Source organism: Rattus norvegicus, chromosome 6 (genome assembly GCF_021556685.1).
Source record: "Rattus norvegicus strain SHRSP/BbbUtx chromosome 6, alternate assembly SHRSP_T2T, whole genome shotgun sequence".
NCBI classification, from domain to species: Eukaryota; Metazoa; Chordata; class Mammalia; order Rodentia; family Muridae; genus Rattus; species Rattus norvegicus.
In genome coordinates this window covers 51192652-51210515 of record NC_141539.1, presented here as the reverse complement: position 1 = coordinate 51210515, position 17864 = coordinate 51192652, and the positions used below count along the sequence as shown (strand labels likewise).

Below are 17864 nucleotides of genomic sequence, written 5' to 3'. Positions count from 1 at the left end.
TAAGCTGTCTTGTTTAGATTCAACAGTGGCACACTAGACATATTCCCCTCTGTCACTGTTTCAGGTCACCCCCTGAGGTTGAGATTCTTACTCTCAGGCCCAAGGGCATCTGCTTCTTAGTGGCTCTTGGCAGGGATAGCACCCAGACAGGGGAAGAAGAAGAGAAAAGGGAGAAGCAAGCCCAGAAAGTACCTTCAACTCTGGGAAAAGATGAAGATCTAGGGCTGAATATTTGTAATGGATTATGGATTTATGGATGGGAATGGTGTTGTAAATGGCTGGGTATAGCTTCATCCCTCCCTGGGGGGCCATCGATATCACTTTCCCTGCTCTTGAGGAGCTCACAGGAGAACTAGTAGGGTAGGTGGTACCAAAGTGATGTCCCAGGCTGAGCACGGAATTCATTAGCTTTTGGCTGCCAGCTTTGTGGACTTAAGAGGAAATATGGGTGGAGATTCAGGAAGCCCATGCTAGGCTTCCAGGTTTGGAAGGCTGCTCACTAAACAACAAACCCTTCAATGATATCATAGCGAGACATATGGCCAACATTTTTCTAAATTGCATATACACATTTAACATCAGAATGAGAAAGGCCTTGGGCTTGCACGTTTTGTTTTTATTTGGGGTTTTAAAACAAATGTGCATCGCACAGCAGCCTTCAAGTGGTGATTCAAACAAATAAATATACTTAATGACCAAATCAGGAGCGGAGTCCCACCACACACAAACTCTTATCCCTCATTCTTTCTATTTAATATGCTGGAATATCAATTTCCTCTAAAGAGGAAACAGCCTGGATCATCAGCTGCCTGTGTTGGAAATAGCATAAAACTTCCAGGCATGTCCCAGAGGTGGAACTGCCCTTAGAAAACACTCTGATGACCTAATATGCAGCCATGACTGCAATTGTAAAGGTAGACTTCCTGTATGGTGGCAACTGGTGCTGGCACGTTACCGAGATCTGAAAGTGCAGCATGCCATTTGAAGAAAACGAAACAATGCTGTTAAGCCTATTTCCCGTGACTTTCTCAGCTGCACACTTGTTATTGTCAAGGATCTAAGTACAGAGTTGGATAGATATAATTTGGTAAGAATTAATGAGCAATAAAAGGAACAGAATTCAGGAGGACAATCTTTTTTTTTTTTTTTTTATTAACTTGAGTATTTCTTATATACATTTCGAGTGTTATTCCCTTTCCCAGTTTCCGGGCAAACATCCCCCTCCCCCCTCCCCTTCCTTATGGGTGTTCCCCTCCCAACCCTCCCCCCATTGCCGCCCTCCCCCCATAGACTAGTTCACTGGGGGTTCAGTCTTAGCAGGACCCAGGGCTTCCCCTTCCACTGGTGCTCTTACTAGGATATTCATTGCTACCTATGAGGTCAGAGTCCAGGGTCAGTCCATGTATAGTCTTTAGGTAGTGGCTTAGTCCCTGGAAGCTCTGGTTGCTTGGCATTGTTGTTCATAAGGGGTCTCAAGCTCCTTCAAGCTCTTCGAGTTCTTTCTCTGATTCCTTCAACGGGGGTCCCGTTCTCAGTTCAGTGGTTTGCTGCTGGCATTCGCCTCTGTATTTGCTGTATTCTGGCTGTGTCTCTCAGGAGCGATCTACATCCGGCTCCTGTTGGCCTGCACTTCTTTGCTTCATCCATCTTGTCTAAATGGGTGGCTGTATATGTATGGGCCACATGTGGGGCAGGCTCTGAATGGGTGTTCCTTCAGTCTCTGTTTTAATCTTTGCCTCTCCCTTCCCTGCCAAGGGTATTCTTTTTCCTCATTTAAAGAAGGAGTGAAGCATTCACATTTTGATCATCCGTCTTGAGTTTCGTTTGTTCTAGGGATCTAGGGTAATTCAAGCATTTGGGCTAATAGCCACTTATCAATGAGTGCATACCATGTATGTCTTTCTGTGATTGGGTTAGCTCACTCAGGATGATATTTTCCAGTTCCAACCATTTGCCTACGAATTTCATAAACTCGTTGTTTTTGATAGCTGAGTAATATTCCATTGTGTAGATGTACCACATTTTCTGTATCCATTCCTCTGTTGAAGGGCATCTGGGTTCTTTCCATTTTCTGGCTATTATAAATAAGGCTACGATGAACATAGTGGAGCACGTGTCTCTTTTATATGTTGAGGCATCTTTTGGGTATATGCCCAAGAGAGGTATAGCTGGATCCTCAGGCAGTTCAATGTCTAATTTTCTGAGGAACCTCCAGACTGATTTCCAGAATGGTTTTACCAGTCTGCAATCCCACCAACAATGGAGGAGTGTTCCTCTTTCTCCACATCCTTGCCAGCATCTGCTGTCACCTGAGTTTTTGATCTTAGCCAATCGCACTGGTGTGAGGTGAAATCTCAGGGTTGTTTTGATTTGCATTTCCCTTATGACTAAAGATGTTGAACATTTCTTTAGGTGTTTCTCAGCCATTTGGCATTCCTCAGCTGTGAATTCTTTGTTTAGCTCTGAACCCCATTTTTAATAGGGTTATTTGTTTCCCTGCGGTCTAACTTCTTGAGTTCTTTGTATATTTTGGATATAAGGCCTCTATCTGTTGTAGGATTGGTAAAGATCTTTTCCCAATCTGTTAGTTGCCGTTTTGTCCTAACCACAGTGTCCTTTGCCTTACAGAAGCTTTGCAGTTTTATGAGATCCCATTTGTCGATTTTTGATCTTAGAGTATAAGCCATTGGTGTTTTGTTCAGGAAATTTTTTCCAGTGCCCATGTGTTCCAGATGCTTCCCTAGTTTTTCTTCTATTAGTTTGAGTGTGTCTGGTTTGATGTGGAGGTCCTTGATCCACTTGGACTTAAGCTTTGTACAGGGTGATAAGCATGGATCGATCTGCATTCTTCTACATGTTGCCCTCCAGTTGAACCAGCACCATTTGCTGAAAATGCTATCTTTTTTCCATTGGATGGTTTTGGCTCCTTTGTCAAAAATCAAGTGACCATAGGTGTGTGGGTTCATTTCTGGGTCTTCAATTCTATTCCATTGGTCTATCTGTCTGTCTCTGTACCAATACCATGCAGTTTTTATCACTATTGCTCTGTAATACTGCTTGAGTTCAGGGATAGTGATTCCCCCTGAAGTCCTTTTATTGTTGAGGATAGCTTTAGCTATCCTGGGTTTTTTGTTATTCCAGATGAATTTGCAAATTGTTCTGTCTAACTCTTTGAAGAATTGGATTGGTATTTTGATGGGGATTGCATTGAATCTGTAGATTGCTTTTGGTAAAATGGCCATTTTTACTATATTAATCCTGCCAATCCATGAGCATGGGAGATCTTTCCATCTTCTGAAGTCTTCTTCAATTTCTTTCCTCAGTGTCTTGAAGTTCTTATTGTACAGATCTTTTACTTGCTTGGTTAAAGTCACACCAAGGTACTTTATATTATTTGGGTCTATTATGAAGGGTGTCATTTCCCTAATTTCTTTTTCGGCTTGTTTCTCTTTTGTATAGAGGAAGGCAACTGATTTATTTGAGTTAATTTTATACCCAGCCACTTTGCTGAAGTTGTTTATCAGCTTTAGTAGTTCTCTGGTGGAACTTTTGGGATCACTTAAATATACTATCATGTCATCTGCAAATAGTGATATTTTGACCTCTTCTTTTCCGATCTGTATCCCCTTGATCTCCTTTTGTTGTCTGATTGCTCTGGCTAGAACTTCAAGAACTATATTGAATAAGTAGGGAAAGAGTGGGCAGCCTTGTCTAGTCCCTGATTTTAGTGGGATTGCTTCAAGTTTCTCTCCATTTAGTTTAATGTTAGCAACTGGTTTGCTGTATATGGCTTTTACTATGTTTAGGTATGGACCTTGAATTCCTGTTCTTTCCAGGACTTTTATCATGAAGGGGTGTTGAATTTTGTCAAATGCTTTCTCAGCATCTAATGAAATGATCATGTGGTTCTGTTCTTTCAGTTTGTTTATATAATGGATCACGTTGATGGTTTTCCATATATTAAACCATCCCTGCATGCCTGGGATGAAGCCTACTTGATCATGGTGGATGATTGTTTTGATGTGCTCTTGAATTTGGTTTGCCAGAATTTTATTGAGTATTTTTGCGTCAATATTCATAAGGGAAATTGGTCTGAAGTTCTCTTTCTTTGTTGTGTCTTTGTGTGGTTTAGGTATAAGAGTAATTGTGGCTTCGTAGAAGGAATTCGGTAGGGCTCCATCTGTTTCAATTTTGTGGAATAGTTTGGATAATATTGGTATGAGGTCTTCTATGAAGGTTTGATAGAATTCTGCACTAAACCCGTCTGGACCTGGGCTCTTTTTGGTTGGGAGACCTTTAATGACTGCTTCTATTTCCTTAGGAGTTATGGGGTTGTTTAACTGGTTTATCTGTTCCTGATTTAACTTCGATACCTGGTATCTGTCTAGGAAATTGTCCATTTCCTGAAGATTTTCAAATTTTGTTGAATATTGGTTTTTATAGTAAGATCTGATGATTTTTTGAATTTCCTCTGAATCTGTAGTTATGTCTCCCTTTTCATTTCTGATTTTGTTAATTTGGACGCACTCTCTGTGTCCTCTCGTTAGTCTGGCTAAGGGTTTATCTATCTTGTTGATTTTCTCAAAGAACCAACTTTTGGTTCTGTTGATTCTTTCTATGGTCCTTTTTGTTTCTACTTGGTTGATTTCAGCTCTGAGTTTGATTATTTCCTGCCTTCTACTCCTCCTGGGTGTATTTGCTTCTTTTTGTTCTAGAGCTTTTACGTGTGCTGTCAAGCTGCTGACATATGCTCTTTCCTGTTTCTTTCTGCAGGCACTCAGCGCTATGAGTTTTCCTCTTAGCACAGCTTTCATTGTGTCCCATAAGTTTAGGTATGTTGTATCTTCATTTTCATTAAATTCTAAAAAGTTTTTAATTTCTTTCTTTATTTCTTCCTTGACCAGGTTATCATTGAGTAGAGCATTGTTCAATTTCCACGTATATGTGGGCATTCTTCCCTTATTGTTATTGAAGACCACTTTTAGGCCGTGGTGGTCCGATAGCACGCCTGGGATTATTTCTATCTTTCTGTACCTGTTGAGGCCCGTTTTTTGACCAATTATATGGTCAATTTTGGAGAAAGTACCATGAGGAGCTGAGAAGAAGGTATATCCTTTTGCTTTAGGATAGAATGTTCTATAAATATCCGTTAAGTCCATTTGTCTCATGACTTCTCTTAGTCTGTCGACATCACTGTTTAATTTCTGTTTCCATGATCTGTCCATTGATGAGAGTGGGGTGTTGAAATCTCCCACTATTATTGTGTGAGGTGCAATGTGTGTTTTGAGCTTTAGTAAGGTTTCTTTTACGTATGTAGGTGCCCTTGTATTTGGGGCATAGATATTTAGGATTGAGAGTTCATCTTGGTGGATTTTTCCTTTGATGAATATGAAGTGTCCTTCCTTATCTTTTTTGATGACTTTTAGTTGGAAATTGATTTTATTTGATATTAGAATGGCTACTCCAGCTTGCTTCTTCTGACCATTTGCTTGGAAAGTTGTTTTCCAGCCTTTCACCCTGAGGTAGTGTCTGTCTTTGTCTCTGAGGTGTGTTTCCTGTAGGCAGCAGAATGCAGGGTCCTCGTTGCGTATCCAGTTTGTTAATCTATGTCTTTTTATTGGGGAGTTGAGGCCATTGATATTGAGAGATATTAAGGAATAGTGATTATTGTTTCCCGTTATATTCATATTTGGATGTGAGGTTATGTTTGTGTGCTTTCATTCTCTTTGTTTTCTTGCCAAGACGATTAGTTTCTTGCTTCTTCTAGGGTATAGCTTGCCTCCTTATGTTGGGCTTTACCATTTATTATCCTTTGTAGTGCTGGATTTGTAGAAAGATATTGTGTAAATTTGGTTTTGTCATGGAATATCTTGGTTTCTCCATCAATGTTAATTGAGAGTTTTGCTGGATACAGTAACCTGGGCTGGCATTTGTGTTCTCTTAGGGTCTGTATGACATCAGTCCAGGATCTTCTGGCCTTCATAGTTTCTGGCGAGAAGTCTGGTGTGATTCTGATAGGTCTCCCTTTATATGTTACTTGACCTTTTTCCCTTACTGCTTTTAATATTCTTTCTTTATTTTATGCGTTTGGTGTTTTGACAATTATGTGACGGGAGGTGTTTCTTTTCTGGTCCAATCTATTTGGAGTTCTGTAGGCTTCTTGTATGTCTATGGGTATCTCTTTTTTTAGGTTAGGGAAGTTTTCTTCTATGATTTTGTTGAAGATATTTACTGGTCCTTTGAGCTGGGAGTCTTCACTCTCTTCTATACCTATTATCCTTAGGTTTGATCTTCTCATTGAGTCCTGGATTTCCTGTATGTTTTGGACCAGTAGCTTTTTCTGCTTTACATTATCTTTGACAGTTGAGTCAATGATTTCTATGGAATCTTCTGCTCCTGAGATTCTCTCTTCCATCTCTTGTATTCTGTTGGTGAAGCTTGTATCTACAGCTCCTTGTCTCTTCTTTTGGTTTTCTATATCTAGGGTTGTTTCCATGTGTTCTTTCTTGATTGCTTCTATTTCCATTTTTAATTCCTTCAACTGTTTGATTGTGTTTTCCTGGAATTCTTTCAGGGATTTTTGCGATTCCTCTCTGTAGGCTTCTACTTGTTTATTAATGTTTTCCTGTGTTTCCCTAAGTGTGTTCATGTGTTTCTTGAAGTCCTCCAGCATCATGATCAAATATGATTTTGAAACTAGATCTTGCTTTTCTGGTGTGTTTGGATATTCCATGTTTGTTTTGGTGGGAGAATTGGGCTCCGATGATGGCATGTAGTCTTGGTTTCTGTTGCTTGGGTTCCTGCGCTTGCCTCTCGCCATCAGATTATCTCTAGTGTTACTTTGTTCTGCTATTTCTGACAGTGGCTAGACTGTCCTATAAGCCTGTGTGTCAGGAGTGCTGTAGACCTGTTTTCCTCTCTTTCAGTCAGTTATGGGGACAGAGTGTTCTGCTTTCGGGCGTGTAGTTTTTCCTCTCTACAGGTCTTCAGCTGTTCCTGTGGGCCTGTGTCTTGAGTTCACCAGGCAGCTTTCTTGCTGCAGAAAATTTGGTCTTACCTGTGGTCCTGAGGCTCAAGTTCGCTCGTGGGGTGCTGCCCAGGGGCTCTCTGCAGCGGCAGCAACCAGGAAGACCCGTGCCGCCCCTTCCGGGAGCTTCAGTGCACCAGGGTTCCAGATGGTCTTTGGCTTTTTCCTCTGGCGTCCGAGATGTGTGTGCAGGGAGCAGTCTCTTCTGGTTTCCCAGGCTTGTCTGCCTCTCTGAAGGTTTAGCTCTCCCTCCCACGGGATTTGGGTGCAGAGAACTGTTTATCCGGTCTGTTTCTTTCAGGTTCCGGTGGTGTCTCAGGCAGGTGTCCTGCCGCTCCTGGGCCCTCCCCCACGGGAACCCAGAGGCCTTATACAGTTTCCTCTTGGGCCAGGGATGTGGGCAGGGGTGAGCAGTGTTGGTGGTCTCTTCCGCTCTGCAGCCTCAGGAGTGCCCACCTGACCAGGCGGTTGGGTCTCTCTCTCACCGGGTCTGGGAGCAGAGAGCTGCTGCGGGCCGGGATCCGCCCAGGAGGACAATCTTATGGGTGTCTCCTATGCTTGACTCGTGTATGACCCATGGCTGGAAGACTTGTAAGATGTCCTAAGTGCCTTCCAAAGCAAAGCACACTTATTGATAGGACAGGAGAGGGAAGAGACAACCCCTGGGTATCTGCTTTGTCACAGACTGGTTTTGACATAAGAATTTGGGATCGCCTGTATTTTGTTCCTTTTCGGAATAAAAGCCCTGACAAAAGTGCTTCATAATGAACGCATTTATTTTGGCTCACAACTTCAGGGTGCGGTCCAGCATTGCAGTGGAGGTATGGTAGCAGGAGCTTAAGGCAGTGGGTAATATTGGATTTGCAGTCAGCAGCAGAGATAGATGAATGTCTGTGCTCAGCTCAGCCACCCCCCCTTTGAAACAAACCCCTTTTTATTGGTTCTTCATGAGTTTCCCATCATGCACCCCAATCACACTCATCTTTCCCTCTCCTCATACCTGCCCTCCACCTTTGCAACTTAACCCTCAACAGAAAAAAATCTCATTGTGGAAGCTGTAGTGTGTCAGACACTGTATGTCTGACAGTACACCCTTTGCCCACACTTCTGTGCTTGCAAATGTTTATTGCAATAACTCATTGGTCTGGTACGAGACCTCTGGCTTCTGCTGCTCTATCAATACTGGAATCTCACTAGGAGTCTTAGATATCCTGTTGTTGTCCTGTGTCAAGGAGATCCTGTAATATTAGATCTGAAGGACCAGCACCTTCATGCACTCTAGTCTAGCAGTTCACTGATAGGGTAGATGTTGGGGTGAGCCAATTCAAAGCCTTGCATCTGGGACTGAGAGGTATCTGAGTTGATCAGCCCACCAGCTCTCCTACTCACTCTCCCTCAGGTCTGGCTCACCAGCAACCCCTGCAACCATAGCTAGGTCTGTCCTGCTGCCCAGGCGATGTGCAAGGCCCCCTCCGTGTTGCAGCTGTTGAGGGACAGGCCAGGTCTTCTACTCTCATGAGCCCTGGGCCAGCTCTCTTGCCTGCTGTAGGTGGCAAGGGGAAAGCGTAGAGGAGAGCAATTCTTTTTGCCCATGCTGCCAGACCAGGGATGTCTGTCTGGCCTTCAGTGGTAATAGACACTTGCTGATGCAGGGCCATGGAGCCGAATGTGGCCCCTGATATTAGCACAAGCCAGGATGCTACCATGTTCCCAGGTAGCATCACTGGCTTCTCACATTAGGCTGTTCCTCACTACTCTCCAGTCTCCATTCTGTTCTCTTCATTGTGCCCACATCCTTCTGTTTCTCTTTCTCTGTCATTTCTCTGCTACTTACTTGCTCCTCTTCTCTTAGTGGCCCCTGGTGTCTCTGAGTGTCTGAGGTCATCTCACGAGTGGTCTCAGGAGTGCTATGTGCACTCATGCATTATGGCACTAAGCAGGGGTAATTTTGGGCATGGTCTCTCCCACCCCTTACCCCCTGAGGTATTTACAGTCCCAGTCTGGTGGTCATCTCAGGCTATCCCCCCTGTCCAATCCCTGGTGTACTAGTCTGGTGGTTGTCTTGGGTGTGTACCTTGCCTGGGTCATCCAAGGGGCCCTGTCTTGGGTTTACTTCAGCATGAAGCTTGTGGTCTCAGTTGAGGTTCTTCTAGTAGTCTCCAGCTTGCTCCCTTGGGGTGCATGACACCTGACTGGTGGTCACCTCAGGTTAGATCCCTGTCTGGGTACCCTGGTGCTAGACTGATGGTTGCCTTAGGCTTGCTTTTGTTCAGGGAATGTTAAGCTACTAACCATTTAGATGTTCACAGGTCAGAACACTGAGCACAGACATAGCCTCTCTTCTCTCTGCCATCTACAGAAGCAGATGTGACCCAGCAGCTACCACACCTGTAACTCCTCTAGGGGCAGGACACTCTATCCGTTTTATTAAGCCCAGAACAGGACCTTAGCCTATGGGATGGTGCCACCCAAAACCCTATAGATGTCTTATAAGAACACCGCTAGACCGGGAGGGCTTTACCCTTAAGATTTAATTACCTTCTGAATGCAACACTTCTTAGAATTGACTCACCAGGGACAGGTTTTGATACATAAAGGGGGAGGAGAGGTACCAACATTAAGATGACCACAGATGGGAACACAGACTCTTTAGGGGGAAAAATCAATGGAATTCTCTTTCCTCTAAACTCTGCAGATGAGGCCCTGGGTTGAATGAGCATCCTGTCCCTAAGTGAAGAAGCTCAGGGATAGCGGGAAGATTTTTTTTTTTTTTTGTTTTTAGGCTCAGGTATGATGTCTGACCCTCTGTTACTTTTGTTATTACCTCAAAATAAGGACATCATATTCCCCAATCTCCAGTAAGTGAAGTATGAAGACAAAAGCCATCCTCTTTACCTGTGGGGAAGTGGAGTTTTGTTCTCCACAGCATTCTTTGATGAGTCCACTGTGTAAGAGTAGAGACGTCAACTGCAGAAAGGTCAGGGCTAAGAGAGCAATGGTGATTTAAAGAACACTGTCCTATCCCTTCAGCTAGAGGAAGAGATGCAGTTTACCAGTTCCACCATTTAACCTGGAGCTGGGCTTATCCCTCTCTCATCAGAGTTGACATAGAAAAGCTGCCCACAGCCCAGTAACCAAACCATTGTCATAGCTGACTTTGTGGCTGGCTGTTTGAAATCACCATGTAGCTTCCCAGAGAGAATGCAGCCTTCCCTAATCAAAAGGCACCTTTTCCTGAGGTAAGGGTGCTCCAGTATATAATATTTTTTCCCTCTTTTCCCACAAAGTCTTTTATTTTTCTAATAGGGTGAAAGAGCTTAGGTCTGGCTCAGTTAATATGTGAGCTCTTGAGCTGTAAAAAAAATTGTTTTTAGAAGATTGTAAAGTCCAACAGCTTCAAATTAAGCAGCTAATTGGCTGCTAAGGAGAAAGGGGGTTTGATGGGAAGTCTCTAAGACCCTTCAGCTAAGTCAGCATGATAACAAAGGGTGACAGAGTGGGAGGAGCCGGCTTCCCAAACCCTCAACCCAAAAGTGCCAATTACAGAAAAACTGCTCAAGGGAACCTGTTCAACAATAGAAACTCTGACCCTGCCCTAAGATGTACGGAAAGAAGGAAAAACCCAACCTAACCCAACCCAGCCCACCCTAAACCAAACCAAACCAAAATAAAACAAGCCAAACCAAATCAATTAGCCAACCAACCGAAAACAAAATAAAACCAGATACAGTAAAGACACAAACAGCAAAAGCAGGCTCAGTGATGATAACCATTGAAAGCAACTATTGAGAATCACATGACCCAGGAGAAATAGGGAGGCAGCCACAAACACACAGAATGCAAGAACTTGGATGGGAACTAGGGACCACTCTACTCAAAGACAAAGACATGGGGTATTTTTTGGAAGACTGAGCAGAGTGGGCCACACACTGCCATTCACTCTGTGAAGCAGGGAGAGTGTCCATACTGGGTGAAACACAATTTATTTAACAGGTGGTTAAATTAGTGTCAACTAGAAAGAGATAAAACTCATTGCCACTCATGAATGATTTTAATGAGTGTTGGTTACAACTCTATAATGTAATAGGATGAGCCCAAGAGAGTAGAAAACCATTCAGAGTATCTGTGTTTCTGTTCTCACTAGAAGTCTAGGAATGAACAAACTTCTTAAATTAGTCTATCATATGTGTTTGGGTTTGGTTAATTAAAAGGATGAACTCAAGAATTTGGGTGAACAATAATTCATCTTTTGGGAGTGATTTGCTGCACAGTGATACACCACATCATAGAGGTAAGTCACCCTTTGCAGGGTTCCTCAGCTATAGGATACTGACCTGTGTGGGCAGCTGTCCTGCACAATACAGGATATTTAGCATGATCCCTGGCTTCCACATACAAAATAACAGTAACACTCTGTAGTTTTGATAAACAAAACCATCACCAGACACTGTCAAATGAGTCCCTACCCCAACAACTGCACTAAACATGTAGCTAAAAGACACCCATCTTTCCTGTTTTCACATGTGGCTCATGTGAAAGAAGGCAGAGCCAACTCATTACAGCAGTCTGAAGTCCTAAAAGTTTAAATATAGTGTGTTGCTATGAAAAGATGGTGCCTTTAGGTCTGAAGACTCCAGTCAGAATGCCTGTCTTATAAGAAGTTAGGATAAAGCCATCGAAGGCAGGGCATGTGTTAGATTGCTTAACGTACAGCAGACTCAGCTCTTGTCTCAATCTCGTGTCCTCCACCTACTACACTGATAGCTGTCACGTATGTCCAGTGGCTGAGATTCACTGCTACTCTGTAGAGTTTAGGGTAGATGTTTCTCGTAGAACAAGAAGTAATTCAGCCTATCTTCATGTCCACACTGTTGTCTGAACCCCTGATCGCCAATACCCCCCTCACGTGGGGCTGATCACAATCATTCAGTAAGGGTGTTTGAAAAGCCACGGGGAAGTGTTACTTTATAATCTCACTTAAAAGCATGTATAATAAATAGGCATGCATATATACATGTATAAATACATACATACATACACACATACATGTAGATATATGTTCCACAGGCACATAGAATTGTGCCACACAGTGAGATAATACTCTTCTCAAGAGCTTTAGACTCTCTAATAAATGATGAGAATGGAAAGCCTCCTTTAGAGTTGCTGGTAAGTGTGGGTTCATAAGACACCCCCCCATCCACTCAAAAATTAATATAGGCTATTGTCATTGTCCTTGGTTGCTTCTAAAACTGGAAGGTAAGGCCTATTGTTGAGAAGACATCACACACTTTAGAAATAGAACCTTGAGAAATTGAGTTGCAAATGACTTGGAAGTTTCCTCCCTGAGGACTGGCTCTCAGTATTTGAAGGTGCTATGCAAGCTGCCAAGGCAGAAAGCAATTAACTGTCCTTCCTAGACTATGAACAGCAACGATGACTGGCCTAGCAAGTTATTCCCAGTGGTACAATAGTGGCACTTTTATCTCAGGGGTAACCAACAGTTGTCTAATTTGACTCAAGTCTCACTCAGTGAGAAGGAATTTATGCCTGGCTTTATGAACCTAGCCACATGCCAGTGAATGGAGTACTCATAGTACCTAGAGAAGAACCTACTACTCTCATTTTTACTAAGCCAAAATAATTTTAACTGTATTCTAAATTCTTATAATTACACCTACAATAAGTTTAGCTCCCATTCCCCTTAAAAAGATTAATTTTGCATCAGGAAGAAGATATTTACAGATTCACAACTGGTCAAAATGCAGAGAATAAATGAGCATAGAGTATCCAGGCCCAGTGGACTCATCTACATTGCAACCTCTGTATCGAAGGCATCCTGGAAGAGGAGGTAGAAGATAACAACTGGAGGACTGACGTTCCTTCTTCTTGATAGTGACAGTATCTATCTATCTATCTATCTATCTATCTATCTATCTATCTATCTATCTATCATCTATCTAGCTACCTACCTATCATCTATCTATCTATCTATCTATCTATCATCTATCTAGCTACCTACCTATCATCTATCTATTTATCTATCTATCTATCTATCTATCTATCTATCTATCTATCTATCTATCATCTATCTAGCTACCTACCTATCATCTATCTATCTATCTATCTATCTATCATCTATCTAGCTACCTACCTATCATCTATCTATCTATCTATCTATCTATCTATCTATCTATCTATCATCTATCTAGCTACCTACCTATCATCTATCTATCTATCTATCTATCTATCTATCTATCTATCTATCATCTATCTATCATCTATCTAGCTACCTACCTATCATCTATCTATCTATCTATCTATCTATCTATCTATCTATCTATCATCTAGTATTATATCATCTATCTGTCTGTCTGTCTGTCTACCTATCATCTATTTATGTATCATCTACCAACATATCTATCTGTCTGTCTATCTATCTATCTATCTATCTATCTATCTATCTATCTATCTATCATCTATCTATCTATCTACCTATGTGCTAGGGAAGCTGCACTCTTAAATCCTAATGGTATGGTCTGTGTGACATATGGTCTATGTGGCATATGGCCCATGTAACAACAAGACCCGCACAGTGACAACTCCAAACAACTTGGAATTTACACTCTAATGTGGATGGGGGAAATTTCCCAATACCCTACCCCTAGATGAAGAACTACAGGCCAGCCATTAGTGGCTACTGATTTTCTCCATGGAAGAGCCCTTCCTTACTGTTTGACACCACAGTTACAGTATGCAAGGTGAACAGTGTTTGCAAAGATCATATGGATAAGAATTTTGCAGAGATGCAAAATTGAATGGAGATTTCTACCCCAGTGCTGTCATCAGGAAATGGGAATGATATATGGAAAGAGAGAGGTCCAGCTCTCTCACTGCATACACAGAAGACTTGAAGTGTCAGCTACCCAATTGTAGATATAAGGGCCCAGATATGAAATCAAACCAGATTGTGCAAAACCAGATTGTGCCCATTTTACAACATAAAATCAAACTTAAAAATATACAATAGGCTTTAAGTTATAAAATATTATAAAATAATAAATTATGAAATATTAAATATTTAGATAAGAATTTAGAAAAATAAAGTAAGCTTTCTCTATGTCAATAAAGCAATTCAATGTCTAAGTTAGGCGGGCGACAATACTGGGGTGTATTGTCACATAGGAGGCAAATACTAAAGTTATGACAATAGGTAAGACATACAGATTAGCTCAAAACACAGATGAAAAATAAAAAAATATCAAAGAGAAAATAATCACATGAGATTTCCCAGCAAGGAAAAATATTACTACGGTACCCTCAATCTGCATTGGACTAATGGTCACATTAGAAGCTAGTAGACATCACACATCAAGCGCCTGGGATGAAGGAGGGCAGAAGTAAGCAGACAGCACCAAAGTGACAGACGCAGCAGAGGGCAGAGTGAGAGAAGGCCAGCTGTGTGTGGTCTCTTTAAGTGGAAACTTCTAGTTTCTTTGGAAAGCTAGAGTTATATAAAGTGATGTTTTGCTTGGGCATGCAGGTGAAAGGATGTCTTGCTGAAGCAGACACAGGTGAAAGGATCTCTTGCTGGAGTAGATGCAGCAAAGACTGTTTTCCTGAAGCAGACACATGTGAAAGGATGTTTTGATATAGCAAGCATGTGGAAAGGACCCATGATGATGGAGTATAAATATGACCTCACAGACAGCGGGAGATGAGCACTGAGCCTTGGTTTGATTTGCTCCACCTTGATATTCTTTGAATTACATAGTGTTGTTGAGCTCAACTAGTGGCATCTCCACCATTGAGAGAAAGTTGCCCAAGAGCTGCTCATGAGGTTCCTGAGGCAGCTTGCCAGTTCTGCAACCTTGCTTCAGGCTGATTAGTGAGCCTTGCTGTTTCTCTAGGATTGGACTACAGCTGCTGGTTTGTGCCTGGTGTCTGCCTTAAGAAAGGACTGAATTGTAGCTGCTGGTTCATGTGTGGTGTTTGCCTGCCTAGAGGACTGGTCTGCAGCTGCTGGTTCACATTTGGTATTTCCTACAGGACTGAACTGTTGCCAAAGATCAAGCTCACCCCCCAAAGAACTATTGTGGACAGATCCATTTCCCCCATATCCTAATAACTTTTCCACCACCTCTGTTGGGTGGTGGGCTAGAGGAGAGATTGAAAAGTACCCTTTTAAAAAGTAGATGGCAAAAATAAAATTGTCTATAGTCTCCACTAGAGGCCAGTCCTGCGTGGTCTCCCTCGGCCTTGAATTAAAATTAGAAAGCAAGTGTCTGTCACAGGGGAGAAAAACAGATTCAGCGAAGGGTCAGAGTCCCAGTGGGCACCCTGTATGTTATAGAAAACATTTAAGGTAACAAATATAGAAGGAACAAACTTTTAGGGCCTGAGAAATGCATCAGGATGTTAGAGAAGGAGAAAAGCCACAGGCTGGCCCTTGGTGCTACAATTTGAGTTCAGAATAAGTCACAGAGAGTCATAGGGGGGAAACACAAGCCTTTTATTCTGAAAAAGGCAAAACCACCAGGCTGGTGTCTAGGCCAGTGAGCTCAGTCAGGGCTGCAGAGGAATGTGAGGAGGTGTGGGAGAGGACCCTGGAGCATGCATCACAGAAAAGGAAGTGTTTAGGAGACATGGCTTTCCTGGAGATGTCACTGGAGGTGGGCATTGAGAGGCTACAGAGTCCCACCATTCCAGAATGCTCTCTCTGCTTCATGCTCTCAATCTAAAGTGTTAACTCTGTTTGCTGCTCCAGGCTACCATGGCTGCCTGCTGCCGTGCCACCCCACTGTGATGTACTCTAACTCTTTAGAACTTCCAACCCAAATAAACCCTTCCTTCTGTAAGTCGCTTTGGTTGTGATGTTTTATCACAGCAATGGAAAAATAACTAAGACATTTAGAGCCCAGATGAAGATCCATCAGGCATCACCACACCTGGCACTTCTCCCTTCTCACACAAGAACCTGACGTTTGCCACACCCATACTTCTAAAATGTCCTTTTCCTCCACTCACCAAAACTACGTAGTAGCAGCAGCACATGGCCAGTATTTAGGACTGTCAGTTGAAGCTGTGTTATGTGGAAACACACCAGACCCAGATTCTGAAAGTTCAACAGAGAGGCTTCCGAGAGCGGTTGAAAGGGAGTAGGATTTGCCAGGCTCATAAAGGACAGGGTGGGAGGGGAATGCAAAGGTGTAGCACATGAGAGGAGCTGACAAAAGTTGGATAGGTTGATTCTGATAGGGGGAAGATAGCAGGGGTCAGGTTCCTGAGGCCTTCCCAGCTGCATGAGAGTTGATACTTTAAAGGTCAGCTACTGCCATGATAAGTAAGGGTGAGGGTTTGGGGCACTGGCTCCTAGAAGTGATGAGACTGGATCTTAAGTGGCTTCCCAGCTTCATCTGTTCTGTCACATGACCCTCTGTTGCAAGAAGAGGGGAGTACAGAGTGGCAGGAAGTCATTGGGGGTGACTTCATATCCACTTCTGAATACTCACAGGACATGCCATCTCTCTCTGGGACCATGGCTGCTGACCCACTAAACACAGCATTGGGAGGATGCCACCTCCTGATGAGGCCACATGAGACCTTGACCTCCTCTTGCTGGTAGATGCTGTCTTCAGAGTTTGTAACAACTGGTCTTATAGGAGGAGGTGCACATGTGAACCGTGAGTGCCTCCGCTCCACAGCTGAGAGACTGATCAGTGGGGACTGTGATGACCAGCAGCCCTTGAGGTGCAGAAGCCATGATATGGAGCTGGCAAACATTGCTTTCTTAGTGGGCTGTCTCCAGAAACACCAGGCCTGTCTGGTATGAAGGAGAGCACTGAACAGAGGTCTAGCCAAGCATATCTAGACTTCTGAGCCACCAAAGCTGTAGGTCACAATCTCGTATTTTTTTCTTCTTAACCTGCTGTGTTTAGGGTGACTAGCACATACAGCCACCTCATTCAGCTGTATTGAGATGTTGAATGTATTGATGTTTTGTGAACATTCAAAAGGATCAAAAGTTATTAGTCCTACCAATCTGTTATAGGAAATGGACTCCGCTGACTTGAACATAATTACATGCAACAAATGACAAAGGCATTTAGGGGAATCTTTGTTCATTTCCAGTGGGAGTCATTAAAAAATTAATCAGGCATGATTACAAATCTCTGCACTGTCCTCTGAATCTCTCTCTCTCTCTCTCTCTCTCTCTCTCTCTCTCTCTCTCTCTCTCCTCCCTCCCTCCCTCCCTCCCTACCGCGACCCCCTCTCTTTTGGATTCTTTCTCTGTACCTTTCTCCTCCTACCCTTATGTCTCCCTTCCTCCTTTAGTCCCTTCCTTCCTTCTCCTCTCCCTTCCTTCCCCTCTCCCTTCCTTCCCCTCTCCTTTTGTACTGTTGCTCTGACCAAGATTCCAGCACAGGGTGGCCCGCTTCTATCCCCAGGGGTTCTGGAACCTGTTCTCTGTGCCAGGACATACTTCTATTTCTGGAACCAAAAAAACCCCTGTGTCCTGGCCAGTGATTTAAGTGAGGTGGAATTGTTTGCCTCTGGTAAGGTTACCCAAGCTCTGGCTGCTTTGCCCTGACCCCCTGAGCCATCAAACCACTTCAGCTTATGGCGTGATCAATGTGTTGGTAGATGTTTCAAGGCTCACTCTTCCCTGAACAGACCAAGGCCTGAAATTTCCAAGAATTCTAGTTCTTTGCTCTGTACCTTGATGGTAGCCCTCCCCAGCCTTTTCTCTCCCACATGGAGACAAAATTAAGGAACAACTGTAGATCTTATTCCCACTTCCAGGAGCTCTCTTCATGGCAAAGCCAGCAGAAGAAAGCTG

At 43.0% G+C, this 17864-nt stretch overlaps 1 non-coding gene across 1 annotated transcript; it reads right to left on the bottom strand.

Moving 5' to 3' along the window:
- Nucleotides 1-9302: 9302 nt before the first annotated feature.
- On the bottom strand, nucleotides 9303-9437 carry LOC120093439 (small nucleolar RNA SNORA17). Its single transcript, XR_015623607.1, has one exon. It is a non-coding gene; the product is annotated as a small nucleolar RNA SNORA17 (small nucleolar RNA).
- Between the last annotated feature and the right edge of the window lie 8427 nt (nucleotides 9438-17864).